General features: G+C 42.9%; 1 protein-coding gene across 18 annotated transcripts in view; it reads left to right on the top strand.

The window, feature by feature from the left end:
* The window catches only part of APBB2 (amyloid beta precursor protein binding family B member 2), a 375,842-nt gene that overhangs the window by 134,391 nt on the left and 213,967 nt on the right, over positions 1-27,484 (top strand). For 17 of the 18 annotated variants that reach the window (XM_030881113.2, XM_060299264.1, XM_030881111.2 and 14 more), the window contains one exon: positions 5,883-5,999. The exons of the other annotated variant lie outside the window; for it this stretch is intronic. The gene's annotated coding sequence lies outside the window, so the exon portion shown is untranslated. The remainder of the gene's footprint in view (positions 1-5,882; positions 6,000-27,484) is intronic. 18 annotated transcript variants of the gene reach the window in all.

Raw genomic sequence — 27,484 nt, 5'->3', positions numbered from 1 at the left:
ACATTTCCGCAGGTACTTCACATCAGAGCAATTGGTTCGGTTGTGTTCCTGGATATTCAACTTATTGGGTTTCTCTAAAAGAAGTCCTTGAAATATAACTGCAGTCACTTAAAAATAACACCCCAGGGGCTTCCCTGGTGGCACAGTGGTTGAGAGTCTGCCTGCCAATGCAGGGGACACGGGTTCGTGCCCCGGTCCGGGAAGATCCCACGTGCCGCGGAGCGGCTGGGCCCGTGAGCCATGGCCGCTGAGCCTGCGCGTCCGGTGCCTGTGCTCCACAACGGGAGAGGCCACAACAGGGAGAGGCCTGCATACTGCAAAAAAATTAAAAATAAATAAAAATAAATAAAAATAACATCCCAGGGCATGTTTTAGGTTTGGCTGTGTCTGTATTAAATGACTTCGTGCGAGTCTTACTTAAGGAATACGATTTGAATTCTGTAAGAACCAAGGAATAAACAAAAAAGACATCTCAGCTGCCCCAGTATGGGTTCAGAGTCTGTGTACTGTGTCCTTCAGAGCTTATCTGGAGCTTGGTATTTTAAGTTTTAATTCTCTTATGCTTTTTAGTTTTATTTGGTTTCCAAAATCATAGCTGACTTGAAGAAGGGAAAGGTTGATACTCTAAAAGCAATGAGACTCAACTCTTGACAGCAAGGGAGAGGACATAACCAAACTATGAAAGGTAGGCAAAAATATCTCCCAAAATATAGCAGTCAGCAACCTTTGAGTAGAGGAACAGACATCCCTCTGTGCCTGGAAAGGTTGTCTTGCCACTGGCCACTCTAGGCAAGGTCAGTCCCGTTACCAGCAGCACACACATAAAGCCAGTCCTACGCCCTGTCCCTCTATCCCATCCATTCATCTTCCACTAACATCCTGACTCCACTTGGCTCTAGACCTGGATCTGTGACTTAGATTTCACCTTTGGCTCTCCTTTTCCTTGGTGTTTGAATTTCATCAATCTCTTCCCTTTGATTCTCAGAGTGTCCTGTTGCTTTGGTGGGAACTCCCCATCTAGCTCTCATCATGGTGGTAGAAACTCAACCTCTGCCTAGTATCCACTGGGCCAGCTTCTTTTCCTCAGGGATAGTGTTCTCATGTTCTAACAGAGCATGATAATTGATAGTCATATTGATGATCCTGTGTCACCAAAGCCTAATCACATTCTGGATTCTCTGAGAAGACATTACCTTTTAGGAAAAAAAGAAAATCCAGTATGGTTGAAATTAAACCCATTTTATTACTTAGATGGGTCATCCTTCAGCCATTGTGAAACTCTTCATCATCCTCAATGCCTTACCCCTTGAGGTTTCTAAAAAGCAGAAATTATATAGTACTATAAGTGCAGAGTGATACAGAGACTTATAATTTGATGAGTTACAGAATATGTTATTTAGAACATAACTTTTTTAGTAGCTTGAACCAGCTTTCGTATCAAAAAAGATGTTACATTAAACAAAGCCCTTTAAAAAATATTTTGCTTACAAATTTGTCTTTTAGGTTAATAGCAAATACTTAAGTAGAGTTGTTATGTTATAAAACAGTTAGAAAGGGAGATAGTAGAACAAGTGATTGTTGACATGAAATGTTTATTTCGGAGAGAATTCTTGGCATTTTTGCCCCATGTCAGCATAATAAGAATTTGGAGGAGAGGAGGGAAGCATTGATGTATTTGTTGAGGATTAATGTCCCTGTAGAGCATTTGTGTTAGTGAATATATTATGGTAATACCATAAATATAGTAATTAAAAAGTTGCACACTAAACACTTTGTGCACTGGCATAAATATTCCTTTCCTCCCCTTGGTGGCTTGCATTCAAGTGAATGGTGTATTGTTCATCTTGGTCTCCTAGATTCTTAATCAAGAATAGGAAAAAGGATGGCAGTCTCAAAGATCTGTTTCCTTCTCCATATATTGCTATTCAGATGGGCAGAAACAGATTGGATGTTTCAGGACCGAGTTATTTTATAACAGTTCAGAAAAATGTCACATAGTACATACTAATAAACAAAACAACAACCCCACTATTCCTCACTTTTGGGAACTTTATCCTTGAAGTTGTTTCCAAACAATGCTACAGTGCGCTTCTTGTCATGTGTAAAATGTGTTCAGTGTGATCAGTGATACCTTAGAGCTTATGCGTTACAAAAGAAATGAGATGATGCATAATATAAATACATTTTAGGATCAGAATTTTTAAGGAAGCGAGACTTCATTATCTCATTAGGATCTGTTGCCCAGTGGGTTGAAGCTGAGCGGGTTGCTGTGTGAATGCACGGCTGGGAGGAGAGGCACCCTGCTGTTAAAGTAATAATGGGTCTGTCCTTCACACCAAAGGATAACAAAGAAGGCAGATAGATGTAAAGTGGGCAATTTCTGTTTCTTTGTACGCTCAAAATGTTCGCACCTACTTATTTTCCCACTTAAGAGGCATCCTGTTTTTCATAATTTCATGATTTCTGATTTCTCTTAACACACAATATTTATTTATGAGTTCACAGAGACGTTCTTCTGTGAAGAGGAAAGTAAATGCAGTTGAATGCGATTTGCGGCTTGGCTCTGAGTCAGTTAGGGTGGGAAAGGAAGGAATAGAAAGACTAATTCTGTTCTCACCCTTTAATTGGCCTCTTTACCTCCTCGTTGTGAGAACTCTTCGCTTATGTATTGGTTTATCGATTGATTCCATATTTATGGACTGCTTGCTCTGTCTCCCGTGCCCCAGGGACACAAAGACGAATGGTCCAGTCAGTAGTCATCTGATGGCTCTGGAACCATCTCAATCCTGGCTGACTTCAAGGATGATAATGATGGGTTTATCTAGAATTCTAAAATTCTGTCATTTTCCAAAGATGGCCTGGAGACATGTTCATGTGACCAGAATAGACAAACAACCCTGGAGCAGCCTCAGAGTTTGTGAGATCACAAAGGCTGCCTAGAGAACAGAAAAATCTGCTTTTCAAGGTGTTTTCCATTGCCTTAGATTTTCTAATGAGCCTTGCTACTTTTGGCATCGTTGGAGTGCTTTCCAAGAGCTAGGTCACTCCACCCACTTCCAGATTCACCAAAACCTGAGGCAAAAGAGTTGGGCAGGAGATGGAGGATGATGACTGAGCTGCTGTCTTAAGGGACGTTTCGCTAGGAAATCGCAGGCAGGTGCCGCTGCCAGCTCCACCCTCCTCTTCTTTTTGCCTTTTCTTTAAGATATCTGACTCTTCATTCTCATTAGGTTAGTCATGCTAGAAAGAATCTTTGAATTGAAGCATCTTAAGAGGCCTTGTACGATAATGGGTAGTGGTTTCATTTAAATGAAACTATATGTAAACCTTTGGAAAGGTTGGCACCGGGGAACAAAGATCATTATAAGAAGAGTGTTCTTCTGAATCTTTTGCTTGTATGCTATTTTTTTTGGTACTACTAATAAGTTCTACTGTGGGTGTGCCTATCTCGCAAATGCCCCTTCCCACCTTGATATGTACTGGCGTATATGTTTATCTACCTTAAAACAGGGTCAGACTACTTATAACAGGGTAGCATGCCAGAAACCAAGATTTTCAAGATCTGTGTCATCAAAGCATTTATGTGTCAACTTATTCCTAGCAAAGAACCATAGCAGCTATTTATCTACAACACTGATGTCATTTAGTCTATTACCTCTAATATCGTAGTGCTGTTACCTACAAACTAACTATAACCAGATTTGTTTTCACTCCTCTAATATACTTCTAATATAAGAGGGTTGTGAATTCCCCCTTCCTCTTCAAGGTCAGGCCCTTCGTTTGTACTCCTGACCCTTTTCCCCCACCTCCTTTGGGATTTTATTCCATCCTTACCTCCTCCCTCTTGAACACTCAACCTTTCCGTCTCTACTGCTGTCAATACGGACTTCCATTAATTAGCACCAGTGCCTTTCAACAACTGTTCGTTCTCCTTTCTCTTCTTTCACTTGCTCTGTTATCACTGCCTCTACCACTTCAGTGAAACCACCTTCAGTCAAGGTGGCCAGTGACTGCTTAAGTGTCAAAGGCAAAGCTATAGTTTTCGTTTCTTATCTTTCTTCATCTCATTGTATTCCATGGTACCTCCTGCCTTTCTTCCTTGGTCCTTTTCAGAAGATCTTTTTCCTCTGCCAGTTCTGTCATTGTCTCTACGGTTCTGCTTTTGGCCCTAATCCTCCAGTCTTCTCCCTCTACCCATGTTCCTTCAGTGATATCACCCGCTAATCTAATTTCTGCTACTTTCTATGTAGTGACCACTTCTGTGCCTTTACGTTTTGCTCAGGTTTCTTCCCCAAGCCTCACTCCCAAGAATATCTGGTTGTCCTCACTCGAATCTTCTACATCTCAATTTCTAATGCACCAAACTAAACCCATCGTCTTCCTTATTAAACTTGTTAATTCACTAGTATTCTCTACCTCATTTGTCACTGCCGTCCACCCACATGCAGTCAGGTACCATGTTGCTCTGCTTTTAGTGTCTGGATGTTTCCCAAGTACTAATTCTTCTCTCCTTTTCCCTTCCCCACCTACCTCCACTGCCCTAATCTTCACCCTTCCTCTCCAGCCTAACTGGTCTCCCTGCCGCTACTCTGCCCTCTCTGAATCCATCCCGAGAGAGAGTCATGCATCTGAAACCCAGCTCTGATCCATCAGTGGCTGTCTGCAACTAAAGTTCTCGAATATGTGTACAAGGTTACAGTCGGGCTCCAGCTTCTTTCCTGGCCTCGCTCTAGAGAGCCCAGCAACACAATACACCAGGCAGTTTTCTTACTCCTGTATTTTCCGTTGTCTTGTTTCCCAGTCCCCGCTTGGCTAAGTCCTGCCCAGCCTGAGGACATGCCAGGCACCCCTGGTACTTGGAAGCCTTCCCCGACTTCTCCATTTCTGGGCTGCTTGCCATGAATCTCAGTCATTGTGCTCATCCCACTGCCCTTTGGGGTCAGCTGTGTGTGTTTCTTGGTCCCACTAGACTTTGCTTTCGTTAAAGACAGAGACAGTGCCTTATGTCTTCACATATAGGAGGCGTTCAATGTATGTTTTTTAAGTGAAGACTGGATAAGGACAATAAATCAATTTGATGTCTACAAAAAAGGGCAAAAGTAATCTATGCATAGTAGTACCTTTAGGAGGGGGCACGAAGCGGGTTTCTGGGGTACTGATAATGCTCTGGGTTTTGATCTGGTGTGTTCAGTGGAGGAAAATTCATTGAGCTGTGTGTGGTATGCATCCTTTTCTACATTTATGTTCTGCTTCCATGAAAAGTTAAAAAAAATTAATTTGATGTCTTTGGTACCCAGTGTAGAAAATTTAGTTTTTCCTTTCAAGCTTTTAGAGTTTTTTTTTTTTTTTTTTTTTTTTTTTACAGAATATCAGTTTAGATGTCACAACAAAGAACCAGGCTAGTGGTATTCCTTGACGTTAAGGAAGAGTGAGATGAAAAAGCGTCAGCGTGGGTGGGGTTGTCTGGTCCTCTAAAGAGGGCCAGTGGCGGTCCAGTGGTTAAGCCTCTGCCCTTCTAATGCAGGGAGTGCAGTTTGATCCCTGGTCAGGGAACTAAGATCCCACATGCCACGTGGCGTGGCCAAATAAATAAATAAATAAAGAGGGCCAGTGAGGGCCAGCCCTGATGGATAGACTTGCAGCGACGTGCACTTCTGTCACACTTAGTAGAGGGGCCATATGCTAATGATCATCAACGTGCTCTGGGCCTGCCAACAGTGACAGGGAGACTTCATCTCGGCTGTGACAATGAATAATTCATAAACCTGGTTATCTGGAAATTTGTGGTCATCAGTAGCATTTGAATGAAAATATGCAATCATTATTCTAAATCTGTTTTTTTATTTCTACTTTCTTTTTGTCTCCCCCTCCCTGTACCACAGCTTAAACATCTCAGTCTTTCCTGAGTACTTGGAAACTGCCGGGGCCCCTGATAATGTGCTGACTGGTCGCTATGGGCAGACGGTACCCAGAGGCTCACTGTTATCCAGGCAGCTCATGTATGTATGGGATTTGTCTCTCTCTTTTTTTCCTTTAATTTTCGGTGTAGAATATTGCAGGCTACTGAACTGGTGGAGGTTTATAAGATATACATGACAGTGTTTAGAAATGCAGGAGAATGGATCTGCTCTAGGGTAAGTTTTTAATATTGAATGATGAGAAATGTTATCTAAATTAGGATTTTTATAATTCAGTGGCCCTATAAGACAGATCAGAAGTGTATATCAGCAATCTGCCTTTTCTCTTTCAGCGCATCCACTCACATACAAGGTTTTTTTGTTTGTTTGTTTGTTTAAGTTTTCCTTTTTCATCACAATATATAACATTTGAAACAATAGCAATGCCATAAATTAGAAACATTTCCCAGTGATTTAAAAACTTCTTTTGCAATAAAAAAATTCATGGACCCGGAAGAGGTCCTCAGGGTGTGTCATTGTTGAATACATGTTGGCGAGAGAGTCCCCGACTCTAATTTCTTTTTTTTTTTTTTTTTTTTTTTTTGTGGTACATGGGCCTCTCACTGTTGTGGCCTCTCCCGTTGCGGAGCACAGGCTCCGGACGTGCAGGCTCAGCAGCCGTGGCTCACGGGCCCAGCCGCTCCGCGGCACGTGGGATCCTTCCGGACCGGGGCACGAACCCGTGTCCCCTGCATCGGCAGGCGGACTCTCAACCACTGCGCCACCAGGGAAGCCCCCGACTCTAATTTCTTAACATTCTCCATAGGAGGAAGCTGTTGATTCCCTCAGTGATGACTTTCTATGTCTCACAACAGTTAAGTTTTCCCAACAGTAGTCTTTTGGGAGTGGCTACAAATGCAGCCTTTTTCTATTTGGCCCTACCCTGATAACTTAGGAGAAGAATGATTATTGCCCATTTAATGATCTCTCTTACTTCTATAAAGCATAGTCTGTCTCAAACTTATTTTTTGCTCTCTTTAGTCTTTCAGCCTTGGGCCAGCTGTTTAGGTATTTACCTGTTTTTGTTGCTGCCCTTGGGACCTCTGGAATTTTGAATTCAAATCAGGGGTGTGTTTGGGGTAATTCCTCAGAGTGCCTTTGCTCCCCTATCCTTTCTGGAGTTAATGGTTATTCACAGTTACCGTTAAGCCCCATTTCCTTGTACATTTCTTTTTCTTTTTTCTTCGTAGAAAAGTTAGAACCATCCTCAAACCCTCCCGCAGACAACTGCTTCTAAAATAAGCCAGATCGGTGGAAGCAGCAGCAGAAGGGAGCGCTGACAGCAGACTGGGGGCTCAGACCAACCACCAGCGTTAGAGCTGGCTGGGATGGGAGCAGTGGCTTTTACTGATAGACTTTCGTATCCTCCAAGGGCATCACTGTATTACTCTAAAGTCAGCCATTTTTATAGTGAACATTATCAGAAAAAGTTTACCCTTGTCATACTGTAAGACAGAGATTGGCAAAGGGTGGCCCATGGGCTAGATCTAGCCCATGCCTGTTTTTGTAGGGCCTAACAATGGTTTTCATGTTTTTGAATGGTTACCTACGTAATCTGTTTTGCCTCTTGGCCCTCAGAGCCTAAAATACCTACAGTCTGGTCTGTTAAGAAAAAATTTGCCTGTCTCTGCTGTAGAAAAAGTTGGAAGGCATGTAGTACAATTCAATCACATGAAATTGTTAACATTCGACTGTTTTTGACCTACAAAAATGCTGATTGCTTATGGTTCAATCTAATATATTTTGAGGAAATTCTTCCTTTAAAATGCCTAAGATGTTAAAGTTTGGTTTCTTGGAGTAGAAGAAGTAAATTTCCTTGGAAAATTCACAAGTGTGGTCCTGCTCATTTTTCACCACCATCGTACCTCTCCTCTCCAGAGCTTTCTAAAGGGCCGTCAAGTAGTTGAGAGGAAGCGCTTCTTTTTCACTTGGCTTAATTCTTACTAATACTGTCTAGGAGAAAACTGTCTTCTTATCTCACCCTTCCTGGGTGCTAGGAATGAGCTAGCCACCCCCAGGATAGAGGTGGCTGCTATGAATACGCCGAGGCCTCTGCTGGACATGTCACCTGGGCCTTTTTCTGGCGGGAAGGAGGGTGCGTGTCTGCCTTGTCCAGGGGGCATGCATGATGGTCCCTTGGCCTGCTGCGTGTCTGCGTAATGCGTTCCTTGAACCATCCTTCCCTGGACCTAGAACGTGGTTCCCACCCTTCTGTGCTTTCCACCTCCCTTTCCAGCGTTATTGATCCCCTAGTCCAAAGCATTAAAACCATCATTTATTTTATGCGGTTTGTTTTCCATTCTTTCCCCCTCCCCTTTGTACTTCCCCTTTCCTGATTGTTAAGTAAGATTTGCTTGTTGAAATCTCCAGCTGACATTCTTTAGTGGCTACCCTTGGTGGTAGGAAACGTTCACCTCAGCTGCTGTGTCTCCTGTCACCTAAGGCAAGAAATCTAAGATGACTTGGGGCCTCCGGGCCCGACCTAGGTCTGATCAGGAACTTTAGACATGAATAGTTCCCTGGAGATGGGAAACTATTTCAGGGGAAAGAAATTCTCTGGAGTTTATAATTTTGTCGTTAAGTGTGGTCACAGCCCTCCGTCAAGGGTTGGAAGTACATACTGCTCTGAATTGATTCCGAGGCTTGCATGGCAAATGGGAGTTCCGGATTTTCCCTTTTCGTGTTTTGGGACCACTGTTGTGCCTTTCAAGGCTTTTTTCAGGACAGGATGCTGTTCTTTGGTGGAATGTGGAGTGGCATCCATTGAGCACCAAAGTAAGAAGTCAGTAGCTAGAGCTGACCTTCCCCCACTTTTCATATAGATATTTGTGCTTGTGTTAAGACTAGAGTTGAATTATCCTGGAAATTACTAGTCAGATTGCATCCTTATTTATTTTTGTTTGCATCTTGTAGTTTCCTTGTGTGACTGCAGTATCCGCTCTAACCCTGACCATCAGAGTCTGGACCTCTGGCCGGAAGTCTCTCTCCCTGCAAATTTGACTCCTGCATGGTGGCCACATTAATCTCACAGAAGCACAGCTCTAATCACATCACTTCCCTGTGCTCAGCGCATCCCCGCTAGTCCAGAAGGTCACCCTGACATTGGAGTCCTCCACGTTTTCTTTCACTGTTCCTTATAATACTGTCCTGTGTTGGCCCGAGTGGGCTGCTCCTGCCGAGACACACCCTTTGCCTTTGGGTCACTCATTGTTCGTGCTGTGCCCTCTCTGGAATGAGGGTCCCTCTGTGGAGAACCTGCTAAAACCCCATTCTGACTTTCGGGTGCAGCAGAGTTGCCCTCTTTCCCAGGAAGCTTCCCTCGTTTCCCAGCAGGAGGCACGCGTTCCTGTAGCTCTTACATCTCCCTTGTGAAGCTTGTGTCCCAAATTACTCATTCTATCTTGGTGTGCGTGTATACTTCGTCAGACCTTTGAAACTAAACTCTGTTTCATCTCCCTCCTCTCCTCTGTGTATGAGGACAGTGCTCCATCAGTGGTAGAAGCTCAAATATTTGTGGAATCACTTTGGGCTTAGGGGTGACACTGGGTGATAACTGTCCTCAGGAAGCCCCTATAAAGCATTTTCCAGAGAACTTGGTGGAACCTGTGCAGACCAAGGCCAAGGCCAAGGCCAAGGCCAAGGCCAAGGCCAAGAGGGTGTAATTAAGGCCTCCAGGGCTGTGCATGGGCTGGGCCCTGTGCTGCTTGCCCACCCCTGGCTCTCCTGCCTTTCCTTCCCTCTCACTCACAGGGTGGGCACTTCCTCCCTTTCTTAAGAAATTGCCGTTTAAAAAGTTTAAACAGGAGCAGCCAAATATGATTATTTCTTTTGGCCTTCCCTCCTTGACTTCCCCTGTTCTCAGTGATGAAAGACATTGGTTTTGTTTGTAGTCCTACTCCATGCCACTCACTGTGTACTGAATTTACTAGAAATTCTCCACTTCAAATGGGATATACTTCGAAAGGGTCATCATATCATCCCCATTTCACAGATGAGAATACTGAGGCTTGGAACAACAAAGTAACTTGTCACCGCGGAGTTGCAGTTTGAGCCTAGGTTTATCTGCCTTTTCTGTCTGTGTTCTTTCCTCCCACCAGGCTTTCTAGTGACCTGGTCATCACTTGGGTGATCACTTATTTAGATGTTGTCCACTCTCCTGTTCTCCACACCATGGCTTTTAGTAACATGGTCTTAGAAGCCTAAAAGATTCTGCATCAAACGATGCTGACATCTGTCTCATATCTCCTCTTTTATTCATTATTTGAACCCAGTAATTACAGGTAATGTGAAGGCCCTAGGAGAGCACTTCATATAGAAAGAGTAATAATAATACAGAAGTAGTAACAATGCTTTAAAAATCATGCAAGTAACATATGTTTAATATAGAAATTTTAAATTTTTATTTTATATTGAAGTATAGTTGATCTATAATGTTGTGTTAGATTCAGGTGTACAGCAAAGTGAATCAGTTATACATATACATATATCCATTCTTTTTCAGAATCTTTTCCCATAGAGTTCCGTGTGCTATATAGTAGGTCCTTGTTGATTATCTATTTTATACATAGTAGTGTGTATATGTTAATCCCAAACTTCTAATTTATCCCGCCCCTCCATCTTTCCCTTTCGGTAACCATAAGTTTGTTTTCTAGGTCTGAGTCTGTTTCTGTTTGGTAAATAAGTTCATTTGTACCATTTTTTTTTTTAGATTCCACATATAAGTGATATATGATATTTGTCTGACTTACTTCACTTAGTGTGATAATCTCTAGGTCCATCCATGTTGCTGCAAATGGCATTTCATTCTTTTTTATGGCTGAGTAGTATTCCATTGTATCTATGTACCACATCTTCTTTATCCATTCCTCTGTAGATGGACATTTAGGTTGCTTCCATGTCTTGGCTATTGTAAACAGTGCTGAAGTGAACAATGGGATGCATGAATCTTTCAGAATTATGATTTTCTCTGGGCCCAGGAGTAGAATTGCTGGATCGTATGGTAACTCTATTTGTAATTTTTTAAGGAACCTCTTATACTGTTCTCCATAATGGCTGTGCTGATTTACATTCCCACCAACAGGGTAGGAGGGTTCCCTTTTCTCCATACCCTCTCCAGCATTTATTGTTTGTAGACTTTTTGATGATGGCCATTCTGACTGGTGTGAGGTTGGTTTTCTTTTTTCTTTTTTTTTTTTGCGGTACACGGGCCTCTCACTGTTGTGGCCTCTCCCGTTGTGGAGCACAGGTTCCGGGCGCGCAGGCTCAGTGGCCATGGCCCACGGGCCCAGCCGCTCCGCGGCATGTGGGATCTTCCCGGACTGGGGCACGAACCTGTGTCCCCTGCATCGGCAGGCGGACTGTCAACCACTGCGCCACAAGGGAAGCCCAGTGTGAGGTTTTTTTAAAATAAATTTATTTATTTACTTATGGCTGTGTTGGGTCTTCGTTGCTGCGCACAGGCTTTCTCTAGTTGCGACGAGTGGGCTTCTCATTGCAGCAGCTTCTCTTGTTATGGAGCACAGGCTCTAGTCACTTGGGCTTCAGTAGTTGTGGCACGTGGGCTCAGTAGTTGTGGCTCACGGGCTCTAGAGCGCAGGCTCATTAGTTGTGGTGCACGGGCTTAGTTGGTCGGCGCCATGTGGGATCTTCCTGGACTAGGGCTCGAACCCGTGTCCCCTGCATTGACAGGCGGATTCTTAACCACTGCGCCACCAGGGAAGTCCCTCATTTTAGTTTTGATTTGCATTTCTCTAATTCTTAGTGATGTTGAGCATTGGAAAATTTTAAAAATGACGAAAAGAGAAAATAAGTTCTTACAACCCTATATACCAAGAGATAACTGTGTTAAACATTTTGTTGAATGCTTTCCTGTACTTCTAGTATTCTCTCTTAATATATTTATTTATCCTGTTTATTTACAGTAATAAGATAATGTCAGACACTGTGTTTACTCAACAAAGTGTCGTAAATACCTTTCTAGACCAGTAGCAACTCAGAAGTATCTGTAGCCTGTAGTGGACTTACTTACGTGATGTCCCAGAGGAAGGCAGTAAAAGCAGGTGAGTGCAGGGAGCCTGATTCCCCTCCATAGGAGGAGGGACTTTTATCATGGTTAAGAAGACGTTGGCCAGGACCCACTGAATTGGTTTTCTCCGTCCATTAACACATCTCAATTCTCAGTTTGAAAAGCACTGCCCTAGAGATTACAGAGTACTGGAGGGCAAGCTTGGGCAGACTTGGAGTTTTCAGGGAGGCGGGGAGGGTTCTGAACTCAGTTGGGGTTTGAGGAAACATGGGGAATTTTTTGTTCCTCTGTTTGTTTTGGCCGCACCGCGCTGCATGCAGAATCTTAGTTCCCTGACCAGGGATGGAACCAGCGCCCCCTGCAGTGGAAGCGCTGAGTCTTAACCACTGGACCGCCAGGAAAGTCCCAACATTGGGAATTTGAGTTAAGACCAGGAGCCTGAGGGCAGTGCCCAAGATCATTCACAGCCAAGTGTGGGTCTCACTGCCTGGAACAGCCAGGACGTGACGTGGCATCCCAGGAGAGGGGCTTTCTGTTCTGGTTTTCATTGGTTTTCCTGGTGTGGGAGGAAGGCCTGCAGGATTGTCCAGATCACCTGCAGGGGATCACAGCAGGGAAGCCCCTGGGGAGTCTCAGGGTTGTAGTGAGTCCATGAATGAAAAGTGGATGTATGTAGGAGTTGGGAAAGGTTAAAGGGAACACAATTTTTAAAGTACACTGATTAGATTTTTCTTCTGTGCAAGAAAAAAAAATCTATATATTTTAGAAAATGTGTAAATACTAAAAAGCCCAAGGGGGAAAAAACCATCCTTAACATTTTGCATGTCTTTATAATCTTTGTGTGTGTGTCTATATAAGCACCTGTTCTTTCATGTTAGCATTATTGTCATCATCATCTTATTTTATGACCTACTTTTTGTTGCTTAATTCATCATGGAAATTTCTGATATTAAATATTCTTCTAGTAGGTGGTTTTTACTGATCTTATACTTTATTACAATGCATGGATGTATCATAATTAACAGTCACCCATTGTTGAACATTTAAGTTATTTCCAGTCTGTTGCTGTCCTTCTAGATTACTAAGTCTTTTTTTGTGTGTGTGCTTAAGAAATATTTGAAGTGAAATTGCGAAGTTGAAGGGTTGCTTGCATATTTTAAAGACATTGCTACACACATCCAAACTGCTCTCTAGAGAAGTTTTATTTACTTTCATCATTCTTGTGTGAAGATTGTCCATTTCTTCCTACTCTGGAAACAGAGACAGAGAGAGAAAAAAAACACTTTTCTATATGATAGGTGAAATATGCTATCTTCATTGTTGTAGTTTGCATTTCCTTTTTATTAATATTGAGGCTTAGATTTAAAATTTTTAAATTCAGTTTATTTAAACTTTAAAAAAAAGTTTATCTGTTCAGTAGCCCAAAATCAGCCACTTTAAATATGTGTGATGCAAATGTAAAAAAAGTCAATTTGACTTGTGTTGGTAATATGACTTGTCTTCATTACACGTAGTTTGTATTGGTTATAAGCTGAAAGTCTGATTCTTTAAAGAGATAAGGTTGCTAGATTTTTCATATGATAATAACTTGGGGATTTAATTAAAATATGAAACCAAGCCCTCAGACTTAGAACTCTGGACTTAAAAGTCGACAGCCTGTGAGAGAGTCCTCGGACTGGGAGATGGGAGGCCTGAGTTCTAGCCCTGGCCCTGCCATTCCTGGGCTGAGGGCATAGAAGAGTCATTAGAACCAACTGAATCTCACTTCTGACATCTGTCAATTGAGGAGCTGGACTGGATGATGTTTAACCTCTAGTTCAAAAATTCTTTAGTATATTTGCTTTCCAGAGAAAGAACTGCAACTGAACCTTGGCTCTAGGGAGAACCAAGCCAAAGGCAGAGCAATTATATTCAAGACGTAGAACACAAAACATGAACGGATAGTGAAGTAGTGTTTGACCTTGGATTTTAACTGCTTAAAATACCTGCAAACAGGCCAAGACAAAGAGCATTGAAATGAGAGGTCAGAGCCGAGTAAGTAAAGGTAATCCACTTTACTACACAACTGCAGTGACAAAAACACAAGTGCTTTTACATGATAGTGTTTAGATAGCTCGCCAGTTTAGACAGGTGTGTTAGTACCTGTTTCCTGGTGTCATTGTGTAAATGCTTCTGATAGGAAAAGTCCTGAGAACCATTATGAATGTCATTAAGTACAGGACCTGACTTATAGTAAATGCTCAATGCATACATATATTTTATATATAATGAATGAACAAAGGGGATTCCTTGCACATTACAAGTTTTTCCAAATCCTACTTTCTAACACACATGGTTCTACTGCTTTAGTTGTGTTCAGGGTAGCCTCTTTCTGAACATGATAACCCGTTTTGTTTGCACCCACCTGACTGCATCAACCCTCTCATCCAAATCTCCTTAGTGTTCTCCTCTGCAAACTGGGAGGCAGTTCTCACGCCAAACTGGGAAGTAACTCTAATGCCCTTGTATGTTTTGGTATCAGTTTCCTTTGTTTCTCTCAAGGCGGAATTATTCCTCTTCTTCTGCTTACCTTTTGTATTAGTTTTCTGTTGCTGCTGTAATGAATTACTGCAAACTTGGTGACTTAATACAAATTTACTCTCTTAACTATTTGGGAAGCCAGATGTCTGCAAGAAGTCTTACTGGGCTATCAAGTTGGCAGGGCTGATTCCTCTTGAAAGCTCTAGGGGAGAATCTGCATTCCTGACTTTTTCAGCTTTTAGTGACTGCCTGTATTCCTTGGTTTGTGGCCCCTTTCTCCGTCTTCAAAGTGAATCACTCTCATCTCTGCTCACATTACCCTCTCCTCTTCTGCAGTCAAATCTCTCTCTGCTTCCTCTTACAAAGACAAATTGTGATTACATTTAGGGTCCACCCAGAACATCAGCTTCTCTCCCCATCTCAAGACTTTAACCTAATCATAGTTGCTGTTTTATTGCCCATATAAGTTTCTAGGGATTAGGATGGACATATCTTTTGAGGGGAGGGGATGACATTATTCAGCCTACCTTTTTTCCTTTCCCACCCTGAACTTTTTCCTTTTCTACTTACTGCCAACTATTTGCTGTTATAGGAACACACACACACACACACACACACACACACACACACACAGAGCTATTGCATTTACCTAGAGAAATATTAGTTTCTTCCCCAAACAAACATTCATTCCATGTCTGAATTGCTGTGCCAGGTACTCTAACCAAAAAGGGTAAGATTGCTCCTTAGCTGACAGGACTAGGAGGCAAGGTATAGTACAGAGGAGAATATAAAGAAGCCCCAAATTTAAGATACTGTTTTGTTGGCAAATCTGCAACCCCTATTAAAACAAACCCTCGAGCCACCTTCAAATTCATGAGTTCCCTCTTTGGCTGTTTCTTATCTATTCCTGAACTTGCGCATTGAGGGTTTTTGCATCCATCCCCCTCCCAAAATGAGATATAATTAACATACTATAAATTCACCCCTTTAAAGTGTAAACTCCAGTTGCATTTAGTATATTCATAAAGTTGTACAACCATCACCACTATCTAGTTCCAGGATGTTTTTATCACCCTGAAATGAAACCCTGTATCCATCATTGACTGTCCCTCCACATTGCTCTCCTTCTCTCCAGGAAGCAAAGAATCTACTTTCTGTCTCTATGGATTTGCCGATTGTGGACATTTCGTATGACTGGAATCACATAATATGTAGTTGGCCCTCTGAATCTGCAGGTTCCTCATCCATGATTCGACCAACCGCTGATAGAAAATACTTGGAAAAAAAATTCCGGAAAGTTCCAAAAAGCAAAAGTTGACTTTGTTATGTGCTGGCAACTATTTCCATAGCATTTACATTGTATTAGGTTATTATAAGTAATCTAGAGATGATTTAAGTTAAACAGGAGGATGTGTGTAGGTTATAGGCACATTCTACACTGTTTTATATAAGGGACTTGAGCACCCGCAGATTTTGATGTTTCCTAGGGGTCCTGGAACCAATCCCCCACGGAAACCGAGGGATGACTGTATGGCCTTTTGTCAGTTAACATAATGTTTTCAAAGTTCCCCCATGTTGTATTGATAGTACTTACCAGCATTTTATTCTTTTTTATTGGTGAATAATACTCCATTGTATAGATATGCCACATTTGGTTTATATATTCATCAGTTTATGGACGTTTGAGTTGTCTCCACTTTTTGCTGTTATGAGTAATGTTGCTGTGAGCAATCATGTACAAATGTTTGAGTGGACAAATGTTTTCATTAGGTAGCTATATGGGAGTGGAATTGCTAGGTCATAAGGCAACCCTGTCTTTAACTTTTTTTTTTTTTTTTTTTTTGTCTTTAACTTTTTGAGTAACTGCTAGTGTTTTACAAAGTAGCTGAACCCTTTCACAATCCCACCAGTACTATAGGAGGGTTCCAGTGTCTTGACATCCTTGCAGACTTTTTATTGTCAGTCTCTGATTATAGCTGTCCTGGTGGGTGTGAAGTGGTATCTCACTCTGGGTTTGATTTGCATTTACCTGATGACTACTAATGTTGTACATCTTTTCAAATCCTTTGTTCATTTTAAATTGAGTTATGTACCCTTTTTTTAAATTGTAAGAGTTCTTTATATATTCTGAATACTAGACCCTTATCAGATTTATACAATTTTTCTCCCGTTCTGTGGGTTGTATTTTTACTTTCTTGATAGTGTCCTTTAAAGCGCAAAAGTTTTATACTTTGATGAAGTCCAATTTATCTGGTTTTTTTTTTTTTTGGTCACTTGTACTATTGATGTCATATCTAAGAAACCATTGCCTAATCCAAGGTGTTGAAGATTTACTCCCTTTTTTTTCTAATAATTTTATAGTTTTAGGGCTTACCTTTAGGTGTTTGATTCATTTGAGTTAATATTTGTATATGGTCCAACTTCCTTCTCTTGCATGTTCATATCCAGTTGTACCGGTACTGTTTGTTGAAAGACTATTCTTTCCCTTTTCAGGATAAGCTTTTTGTATTCTACAGAGAAACCAGATGGGTTTTGATAGGGATTGTGTTTAATCTTGAGATTGTTTTGGGAAGTAGTGCCATGTTAATAATTTAATTCTTCCAAATCTTTGTCTATGGATAGCTTTCCATTTATTTAAGTCTCCTTTAATTTCTTTTAATAATGTTTTATAGTTTTTAGTGTACAAGTCTTGCACTTCTTTGTTAAATTTATTCCTATTTTATTCTTTTTGATGCTATTATAAATGGACTTTTTTATAAATTTCATTTTCGGATTGTTGCTAGTGCATGGAAGTAGAATTGATTTGTGTGTATGTGTATCTCTCTTTCTATAGATCAGTCTAGAGAGAGAGAGAGGGAGGGATCTTGTTTTTTTGGGGTTTTTAAAATAAATTTATTTATTTATTTATGGCTGTGTTGGGTCTTCGTTGCAGCACGCAGCCATTCTCTAGTTGTGGCGAGAGTGGGCTACTCTTCGTTGTGGTGCGCAGGCTTCTCATTGCCATGGCTTCTCGTGTTGCGGAGCACGGCCTCTAGGTGCCCGGGCTTCAGTAGTTGTGGCACACGGGTTCAGTAGTCATGGCTCATGGGCTCCGTAGTTGTGGCACACGGGCTTAGCTGCTCCGTGGCATGTGGGATCTTCCCAGATCAGGGATCGAACCCGTGTCCCCTGCATTGGCAGGCGGATTCTTAACCACTGCGCCACCAGGGAAGTCGGATCTTGTTTTTTTTAATTTTCCCTTCCTTCACTTTTGGAGTTTGTAGTAGATTTTTTCAGTTTCACCTACTATCCTTCCATATTATCCCATTTTTACTTTTTTTTCAGTTATTTAAATATATTTTTAAAGTCTCTTTCACACTGTTCTGCTATTTTTAGCTCTTGGGGCACCTATTTTTCCATTTGCATTGGCTGTTTCTTAGAGTGGGTTTTTTTCTTCTTTGGTCTTAACCTGTGACTGTGAGTGCCTCTTCCGTGAGGGTTAACATGGGAGTTTCATGGGACTGGGACTGTGGGAACCCAGAGGAGTTTTCTTATTTGTCTCAGTCAGTGCCCATGGGTATCATTGCTTCTGGGCCATTTTTTTGTATTATTTTCTTGGCCTGGGGCCCTGCTACTACATGGAGGTTATGTATGTGGATACCATACCTCCATGTGGGAACAGTCTTGCAATGCTGATTTCATATTGGTGAGGTTTTGAAAAGTTGATTTTTATTTATTTATTTTTACCCGATCCCCAAATAAAAGCTTCCTTGCAAAGCTTAGGGAGTGGGGGGCATGAATGTTTTCTACTGAGGGGCAACCCTGTATGACTGCCCCGTTAAGCTAATAGCTCAGCTCTAGCCAGCCAGTTTCATGGCCCTATGGTCTGTATGCCCCTTTCCTTCCTATAGATCATCAGAGTCTTAGGCCCTCGACATTAAGGCTATATCATGTTCTCATAGCCTTTAAGTCTTCAAAGCTTCAACTTTCTCCACTGACTCTGAGTTCCACCTTCAGTTCTGGCCCAGGGATTTATTTTTCATGATTTTGACTTTTTTTCTTTGTATTTAAAATGTCGTTAGTTATATCTTATTCAGTTTTTCTGTGTGTTTGAAACAGGCAGTCATTCTTTGTCATCTTTGCTCACCATATTGATTAGAAACTTTATCACTGCAGTCTGATTAAAGGATTTGTAAGACTTTTTTTTTTTGCGGTACGCGGACCTCTCACTGCTGTGACCTCTCCCGTTGCGGAGCACAGGCTCCGGATGCACAGGCCCAGCGGCCATGGCTCACAGGCCCGGCTGCTCCGTGGCATGTGGTATCTTCCCGGACCGGGGCACGAACCCGTGTCCCCTGCATCAGCAGGCGGACTCTCAACCACTGCGCCACCAGGGAAGCCCTTTGTAAGACTTTTGAATCACCAAATTGCAATCCCTGATTTCCTCAGAACTTTAAACATAAATAAGTGGTAAGTAAATATTAATCCAGTGGATGGGTGTTCTGCAGATCCTTTTACTGAGTTGCCTTGTACCTGAGTAACCACAGTTGTGTCGTGTAGTGAAGTGCAGTCTCATCAGTAGCCACTTCATTCCTTGTGGAATACCACTTTCTGTGCACGTCTCAGAATCAGTAGGTTAGGTTCTAGGTTTTAACATGGCATGTGAACCCAAGCTGTGAAAATGGTTACCTGGGTACTGTATTTTTAGGTATTTACAAATATGGATCTTATTTCATGTCTTAGTAAATAAGGTTCTATCTTGATATTAAGAGTAATAAAGAAAGGTTACTTCTATATATTTATCTTTCTCTGGAGACAGAAATCAAAGTTCGATCATCCAAATTAACATCTCTTCTTTGTAAATTTTTGCTTTAAGAAAAAACAAAAAAAACCTTCTCTATAATCTACTTCTTCTAAGCTAGAGATTTGAAATCCTCTTTTGTTGTGATAAAAAAAAAGTTTCCTCTTCACAAGGCTGCTCTGGACCTAGTGCTTTCCCCTGTAGGATCAGAAAGAGAGAACAGAACTAAGGAGCCGTATGTCAAGTCTTTAGCAGTAGGAATCAACATCCTGGAAGGGAGCCTGCCTGTGTTGGTTGTGGAATGAGACTCTGGAAAACGTGGCAAAATAATCCGTGGAGAGAGCTAAGTGTGCCTCGCTTTTATCTTTCTGAAGACTAGCCTTCTTGCTTCAAGAGAACCTGTTAGTAGAGTGTGGTGAGTCCCTGCAGACTGCATGCCCAGCATTTCTGGGATAACTGTAGGGGGTTCTGAGCAGCCTTTTTCCCACACTCCATGTGAAGACGATTGGGTTGTTGGGGATACGCAGACAGGCTTTGACTCAGAGAGAGGAGAAGGATGTATTGTCCTCAGGGAGGTGGCCACAGCACTTTCTGCTAATGGAGTAACTGGGAGAAAATGCCCCAGCCAGACTGTGGGAGCTTAAGACCCATCTTCTGGGAGCAGAAGATGGGAAAGGAAAGAAGAGAAATAGGCAACTTTATGGGACAGTTTTGAAACCAAAGCAAATAGAATTATTTTTCCAGGTTTCCTGGACACTTGCTCATTTATGCAAACTTGAAATTGTTCTTGGGGGAAGTGAACTTGGATGACCTGAATGACAGCCACAAAAACCATTACAAAATGAAACCTATTGAATTCTGAAAGGAATGATTTGATATATTGCAGCGTCACAAGATAGGTCAGTTTGTTGTTAGCATCTGTACCTTCTAGACCTTCCTTTTATGAGTGTGTGTGTGTGTGTGTGTGTGTGTGTGTGTATTTATGTCTATGTGTGTATGTATGGATGGATGCATAGATAGGTAGGTAGGTAGATAGTGTAGAAATAGAAAATAGCAAACATGTACTACTGAATATTCTGTTGAGAATGTTTTATTAAAGCTACATCTAGACTTTTTAGTCGTTCTTCATCTTTTAGTTTTATGGAAATTACTTAAATCCATGGGATTACACTTGATTTCTCCTTTGAATTCTTTCTTGGGAGTGTCCAATTATGGGAAAAGTTGATCCGCATCTCCTAGGGTACAAAGAGCTTAAGTTACATACTGCTTATTTGGAACTTGATACCAGTAAATCCACCATGACTTGGCTAAATCACGCATACCTGCTACCATCTTATCCTTGTGACGGGGGCTTGGTTAGGGTGAAGGAGGATTTCCTGAACATCAGGAGATAGAAGCTTTTTGTTTTTGAAACCACTATTCCTCACACTGAAGGGTCCAATTTAAACAAAGCTTAAAAGAAGCTTCCTTTTTTTTCTGGTTGAGAGAGAGAGTAGCGTTAAGGCTGGAGGGGGGTGATCACAGCCAAACAATAGAAGGATTGATGCTGCATCTGCTGTACTCGAATGCTGTGCTGGCTTCTCTGGAGTATTGAGAAGAGTTACATATTGTCCTCAAAGAGCTCATGTTTTCATATGTAGACATGACCAAAGGTAGTAACTGCGTCAGTTAGACTCAAATTATGTGATGTAGCACTTTAGAGGAGAGGAAGGCCAGTAAAGGTATGTGTAATCAGTGAAGTTCAAGAGCTAAAAAACAGATTTAGAGAATGTCTTCCTCCAATAGGACATAAAGGTCTGGTATTAGCTATGATTCTGATCCTGGAGTGGCAGAGCAACTATGGGATTGCAGGTGCCATGGGTGGTATTTGAAGAGCATGTGAGATGGGATATCATGGAGGGACTTCATGAAGTAGGGTCACACGGGAAGGGTTCAAGGGACTGGGTAGCCTGGTGAGAACAAAGCATGTTCATAATAATGCCTATTTATATTATTACTATTATTTAAAATATTCATTTAATTTTTGGCTGCGTTGGGTCTTAGTTGCGGCACGTGGGATCTTTGTTGCGGCGTGCAGGATCCTCCGCTGTGGCGCGGAGGCTCCTCATTGTGGTGCGCAGGCTCAGTAGTTGTGGCGCATGGGCTTAGTTGCCCCATGGCATGTGGGATCTTAGTTCCCTGACCAGGGATTGAACCCGCATCCCCTGCGTTGGAAGACGGATTCTTAACCACCGGACCACCAGGGAAGTCCCTATTTATATTATTATTAATGACTAACACGTACATAGCCAGACGCTGTTCTCAGCACTTCAGGTGTATCCTTATAATCCTCCCAACAACTCTCTGTGACACAGATATTACTATTATCACTCAATTACAGTTGAGGACGTCGAGGCACAGAGGAGATAAGTAACTTATTTAAGGCTATATAGTAAGTGGTGTAGTTGAGATTTGAATCCAGGCTCTCAGGCTTCCGGGTGTGTGCTCTTAACCACTGTGCTGACTGCTTCAGTCAGTGTGAGACGAGTTGGAAGGAGTTACAAGCAAGGGAAATTGTTGGGTCAAGGTCAAGATTGCAGGGCCTGGGTGCCGGGGATGCAGTGTCTGTTTGGTGGTCACGCTGAGGCGTTAGTGATGTAGATGGGAGTTAGAGGTCAGCGGCATCGAGCCCATCCAGGAAGCACAGGGGCAAAACCGATGGTCAGGAGCCCTTTCGGTGTGCTGGGCTCTGGGGATAGAGCATTGAATAAGGTAGGTAAGGTCGCCGCTCCCTTGGAACTTCCATTCATTCTGGTGATGAAGACAGACGATGGAAAGCTACTCGACGGGGAAGATGGTTATGGGTTGTGGTCCGTGCTGTGGAGGAGTCAGTGGTGTGATGAGAATTCCTGAGCAGGGCCCACGTGGCATAGGGCAGCAGAGGGAAGATGTCCCTGGAGAAGTGACATTTGATCTGTGATCTGAAGGATGAGACAAGCCCAGCCGCGTGAAGGATGAGGAAAGCTCATTCCAGGCTGTGGGGATAGGGACAGTCCAAGGGATGGAAAGGAGGCCTGGGTGGCCCCGGCAGAACGGGCGTGTGTTGAGGCTTGGTGGGAGATGAGGTTGGGCAAGGAGGCGGGGCTCAGTTAGACTTGAGGGCCTTGGTAAGGAGTTTAGATTGTTTCCTAAGAGCAGTGGGAAGCCACTGCGTGTTAAGTAGATGGGTGGCATGGTCCCATGGGAGAGCCAGGGTGTTAACTAGATGCCTGTTGGAGCAGGCCGGGGCAGGGAGGAGCCTGAGAGAAGCGGGGAAACAAGGTGGGGAAAGAAGAGTTAGGATGTTTCTCCCCCATCTGGTACCTTAAAAGTTTGAATCACAGCTAATGTGGCCTTTCTGCCTGGGGAAAGATGAACCTCATGCCAGATAAAGCTTCTTAGTATTCGGGTTGTGAACAGGATTCACAGCAACAAGGCTTGATATGTACCTTTTAGCCATTTGACTACCAATTTATACCTATTTATATATATAAAGAACAACCATATGAACAAACCATATGAGCATATGAACCTAAAGATGAAAAACTATTTTTGCTTTTATAGGCCTTGAATTTATAAAATATGACTTTATATGTAGTAGATGCTTTTGGCGTGGGGAGCTGAAGACACTTTGGAAATACTATAATTAATTACGTTCTCTAATGGATGACTTTCTTATTTCTAAGGTGGAGACTCAAAATGGAGGCACAGTTGCTCACTCACTCAGTACCTATATCCTGCTCCATTTTTGCTGTTAGAACCTGGCTTTAATTCAGGGTGGTGTGGTGATCAGCCTCAGACAGTAGGTTGTGCTGGTCTGAGCCAACATGCCAGTCCTGACCCCTGACTTGCGAGCATTCCTTGTAACCAGCATGGCCATGTGAGCTGGTCCTGGTCAGTGGGACCTGAGAATAAGTCCACTGGGATGGGGGTGGGATTTCTGGGACAGAGCTATTGTCCTGATAAAACCTGACAAATGAGCCTGTCAGTACCCTTTGCTGCTTGCCTCTGCTTTCTGCCTCGAATGCTGATGAGATGTGTGAGTGCACAGCAGCCCTTATGTCACCACGAGGTAACAAGCAGAAAGGAAAAGCCAAAGGTATCACGGAGATACCTGCCCTGACATTGTTCCTGTTGAACCAACACTAGCAACCCTGAGCCTGTCCACTACTTCCAGTTTGTTGCATCCACTCTTCGTTAGGTTTCTGACACTGAAAGGTGAGCACAGTGCTAACTGAAGCAAATATGAAGATGCGGTGTTATAAGTTTCATCCTGTGTGTTGTGATTACCTCATAAATGTCCCTTGATATTCAGTATGACCTTTAGCCTGTGTGAAAACAGTTTCTGAAAAGGAAGTTCTAACTTGTATTAAAAGTTGTTCAGGGCTTCCCTGGTGGTGCAGTGGTTGAGACTCCGCCTGCCGATGCAGGAGACACGGGTTCGTGCCCCGGTCCGGGAAGATCCCACATGCCGCAGAGCGGCTGGGCCCATGAGCCATAGCCGCTGAGCCTGCGCCTGGAGCCTGTGCTCCGCAGCGGGAGCTGGCCCACGTACCGCAAAAAAAAAAAAAAGTTGTTCACAGTTGAAGATGATGAGTTGTGGCCTTAGAAATATAATTTTTGAAATAGATGAATTCGTCTGTGTGAACCTGCTGTAGCAAGTACCACAGAGCCATGCTTCATGGCCACTATCTTCCTTATGGCCTTTTGTGTGATGGTCTTAGTCAGTGTTCTGGTGAACTACATCGTGTGTATTTATGGCTTTGTAGGAAACTATAATAGTACTAGGGGTAATAGCATAAATAGTCTGATTCTTAAAAATGTGAAGCTCCAACAGGCTTTATTGGATTTCAGGGTAATGGTATTATTAAATTTTCTGCTTCTTTTCAAACTTTCTTATGGCTAAGTTCCACCCTGGTGGTTTCAAGAAATTTGGAGTCTAGATCTGTATTTTTATGGAAAAAAACTTATCCTGGAATTCTCACTTGCTGAATTGAGGGATAGGGGAAATAATTTGGATTTGTTTTTGTTTTTACTGTCTTGGTCTTTGGGTATAGCATTCAATGAATTGTTTTCCATGGGGAAAGTAGAAATAGCCCTGTGGTATGCATCATGGAGCTAATATAAAGTAAAAAATGAAATTGTATTCTAAGCTGTTAGGGAAAAAAGGGACTATAAGTCATAGGGTCATCATATTATAAAGAGAAAGGAATTGTAGACATCATCTAATAAAATCTCACTTTTTTCATAACCTTAGAAGTTGAGACTTAAAACAGTCATTCATTTAAAAAACAAAAATACATGTGGTTACCCTCTGCACCCTCTTCCCTAATGAAAGATTTTCCCAAAGGAACAAGGAGACATTGTTTGTATAACCCAAGGGCCTTCAGAAGAAAGCTTTATAAGCTGTCTGTGCTGACTGCCTCATTTTACAGATAGGAAACTGAAGCCCGTAGAGGACGAAGGTTATTTCTTTAAGGTGGACCAGAAAGTAGCTCTTGGGCAGGACCATGAAACCTTCTAGATTTATTAACATCTTTAGGGCCGTGTGCTGGAATTCAGATGGCAGATGGATGACCTTGGGTAGATCAGCGTTTGAGCTCATCCTTGAGTGCTGCTGAGGGTTTGACAGGCACTGGTGGGAGGCAGGGCTTCCCAGGCAGAGCCACCGGTAAGAGCGTGTGAGTGGGACAATTTCAGGCAGTTCAGGAAAGGGTGCAAAGCCCAGTCTGGTGCCCCTTTGGGGTCAGGCGGTAGAGGAAAGGCCTGTGTCCATAGAGATTAGGGACAAGTTCAGGCCAGTTCGGGCCAGTGCATGGAGCACCTTGAGAGCCCATCAATGGAGTGGGGATTTTATTTGGTAGCCAGTGAGGTGCTCTTAAAATAATAACGATGATGATGATGGCTAACACTTACATAGCCCAGACTGTATGCCACCACTGTTCTGAATGCTTCACGTGCTCTTGCCTGTTTAATTCCCACAAGCCTTTGATGTAGGTACTCTCATCTCCATTTTACAGTTGAGGAAACTGAGGCACCGTGAGGTTAGATGACTTAACCCAAAGAGATACTCATAGGACATGATGGAGAAAGAATTCAAACCCAGGACTGGCCCTGGAGTCCCACTTTTAATGGTCTAGAACATGGTCTGGTGGTGATAAAGGTGGTGGATTCTCTTAGGAAGATGGATCTATAGGAGAGTGCAAGAGGATCGAAGTGAGGGCAGAAGGGTGATCAGGAGGTGATGGAAGGCCTCCAGGAGAGTAATAAAAGCTTGGCGTGGAAATGAAGGGAGGAGAATACAGCTGGCAGGAGCTTCTGAGATGGATCAGTGGTGCCAGGTCCCCAACTGCATATGGAGGCCGGGGAGGGACAGAGTCAGAGATAATTGAGACATCGCTTGGATGGCCGCCTCACTGGATTAGGGAAGTTGAGAAGGAGATTTGTTGGGAAGGTGGTGATTTATTTTTAGAGCCCTCTTTTCTCACAGGTTTTTAACCTGGGAAAACTATCTGGGGAAGAAAGCCACGTAAGTGTGTCCTAACAAATTTCTGAGTTTATGGACTCTCCCCAGCTCATCTGTCTTAGCCTGGTGTTGGGCCCACAGTAGGTCTAAATAGTTATTTTTTAGACACTTCGTGATCTTCACAATTCTGAGGCTGCTTGTCCTCTTCCCAGCTTAAGAATATTGGGTGGGGCTTCCCTGGTGGCGCAGTGGCTAAGAATCTGCCTGCCAATGCAGGGGACACGGGTTCGAGCCCTGGTCCGGGAAGATCCCACATGCCACGGAGCAACTAAGCCCGTGCACCACAACTACTGAGCCTGCGCCCTAGGGCCTGTGCTCTGCAACAAGAGAAGCCACTGCAACGAGAAGCCCACACACCACAACGAAGAGTAGTCCCCGCTCGCCACAACTAGAGAAAGCCCGTGCACAGCAACGAAGACCCAATGCAGCCAAAAATAAATAAATAAAGTAAATAAATAAATATATTTAAAAAAAGTAGAATATGGGGTGTGAGAGCAGGAGAGGTGATGGGTGTGGTTCTGCATCTGGAGAGCACTGTTTGTTTCAGCTTCCCCAGCAGTGACCCTTGACTTCCACTTTCCTGTCCTCCCTTAGGTCTTAGGTGTTGATGGGAGGGAGATAGAGGAGATGGTGGTGTTCCTTTGTGAGTGGGCATCCGGTGCTGGGAGGAACGCCCTGTTCCGGTGGCGGCCTCTGCCCGCAGGTCAGGGCTGAGAGCAGTGTTCTTGCCTCCTGTCGCCTTTCTGAGAAGGGTGATCCTGGCCTGGCAGGTCTTCTCTGAGGACTCTAACTTCCGGTCCCAGCTGAAGGACCCAGAAGGGACAGCAGTAGCAAGATCGGTAGCTAATATCCTTCTGGGAAAAAAAAAATCCTGAAGTGGATGAGAGAACGTGGCAGTTACCGTTTGGGTTTATGTTTCATCACAATATCTGCAGTCTTGGGCATTTTCTTCTCCTCCTTTTCTTCCTCTCCTGCCTCCATCATTCCTTCTCCTTCCATCCTTCTTTTTTTCCCCTCTAATCGGAGGAGTTGCTAATTGGGCAGGGTCAGTAAATGTGATGCACCTATTGTTGTATTTGATTTTGGTTTTACATCTTGATTTCCCAGGGAAAGGTAACCCTGGCAAGTCACATAAGCATTGGTTGCGTGTGGAATTTATGCAGCATGCGCTATTCTGGGTCTGGCTACAAGGGGAAGATGAAGGGACTAGAAGACTGGGCTATCCCTGTCCTCAAGCCCCTTAAAAACCTTGGAAAGACAGGATGCATATGTGGGTTCAAGGCCTGGTCCAGTCACTTGCAAAAAGTCCATGCTTTCTCTTGTCTCTCATCCGTAAAATGGGGGAGGTAATGTTTGCGTCAAAGGGGTGTTGTGATGCACAGATGGGACAGCATGTCTGAATACTGAGCACTTCTCTTATCTCCCTGTTCTCATTCAATTAAAAATTTCTGGGTAGTACCTTAAGATGATCCCAGAAATACTAGAGGGAGATGGGGGAATCTAAGTATTGTGTTAAATTGCTTTATGTGTGTTTATTTCATTTCTGCCTAGTGACCATGTTATTGTTATTCTCAAGATGAGAGAACTGAAGTTCAGAGATGTTGAAAACAAAATAGCATCATCATCTGCTGCAGATATGACCTGGAGCAATTATTCAG

The sequence above is a fragment of the Globicephala melas genome, chromosome 5 (assembly GCF_963455315.2).
Source record: "Globicephala melas chromosome 5, mGloMel1.2, whole genome shotgun sequence".
Taxonomy (NCBI): Eukaryota; Metazoa; Chordata; class Mammalia; order Artiodactyla; family Delphinidae; genus Globicephala; species Globicephala melas.
This window is presented reverse-complemented; position numbering and strand designations above follow the sequence as displayed.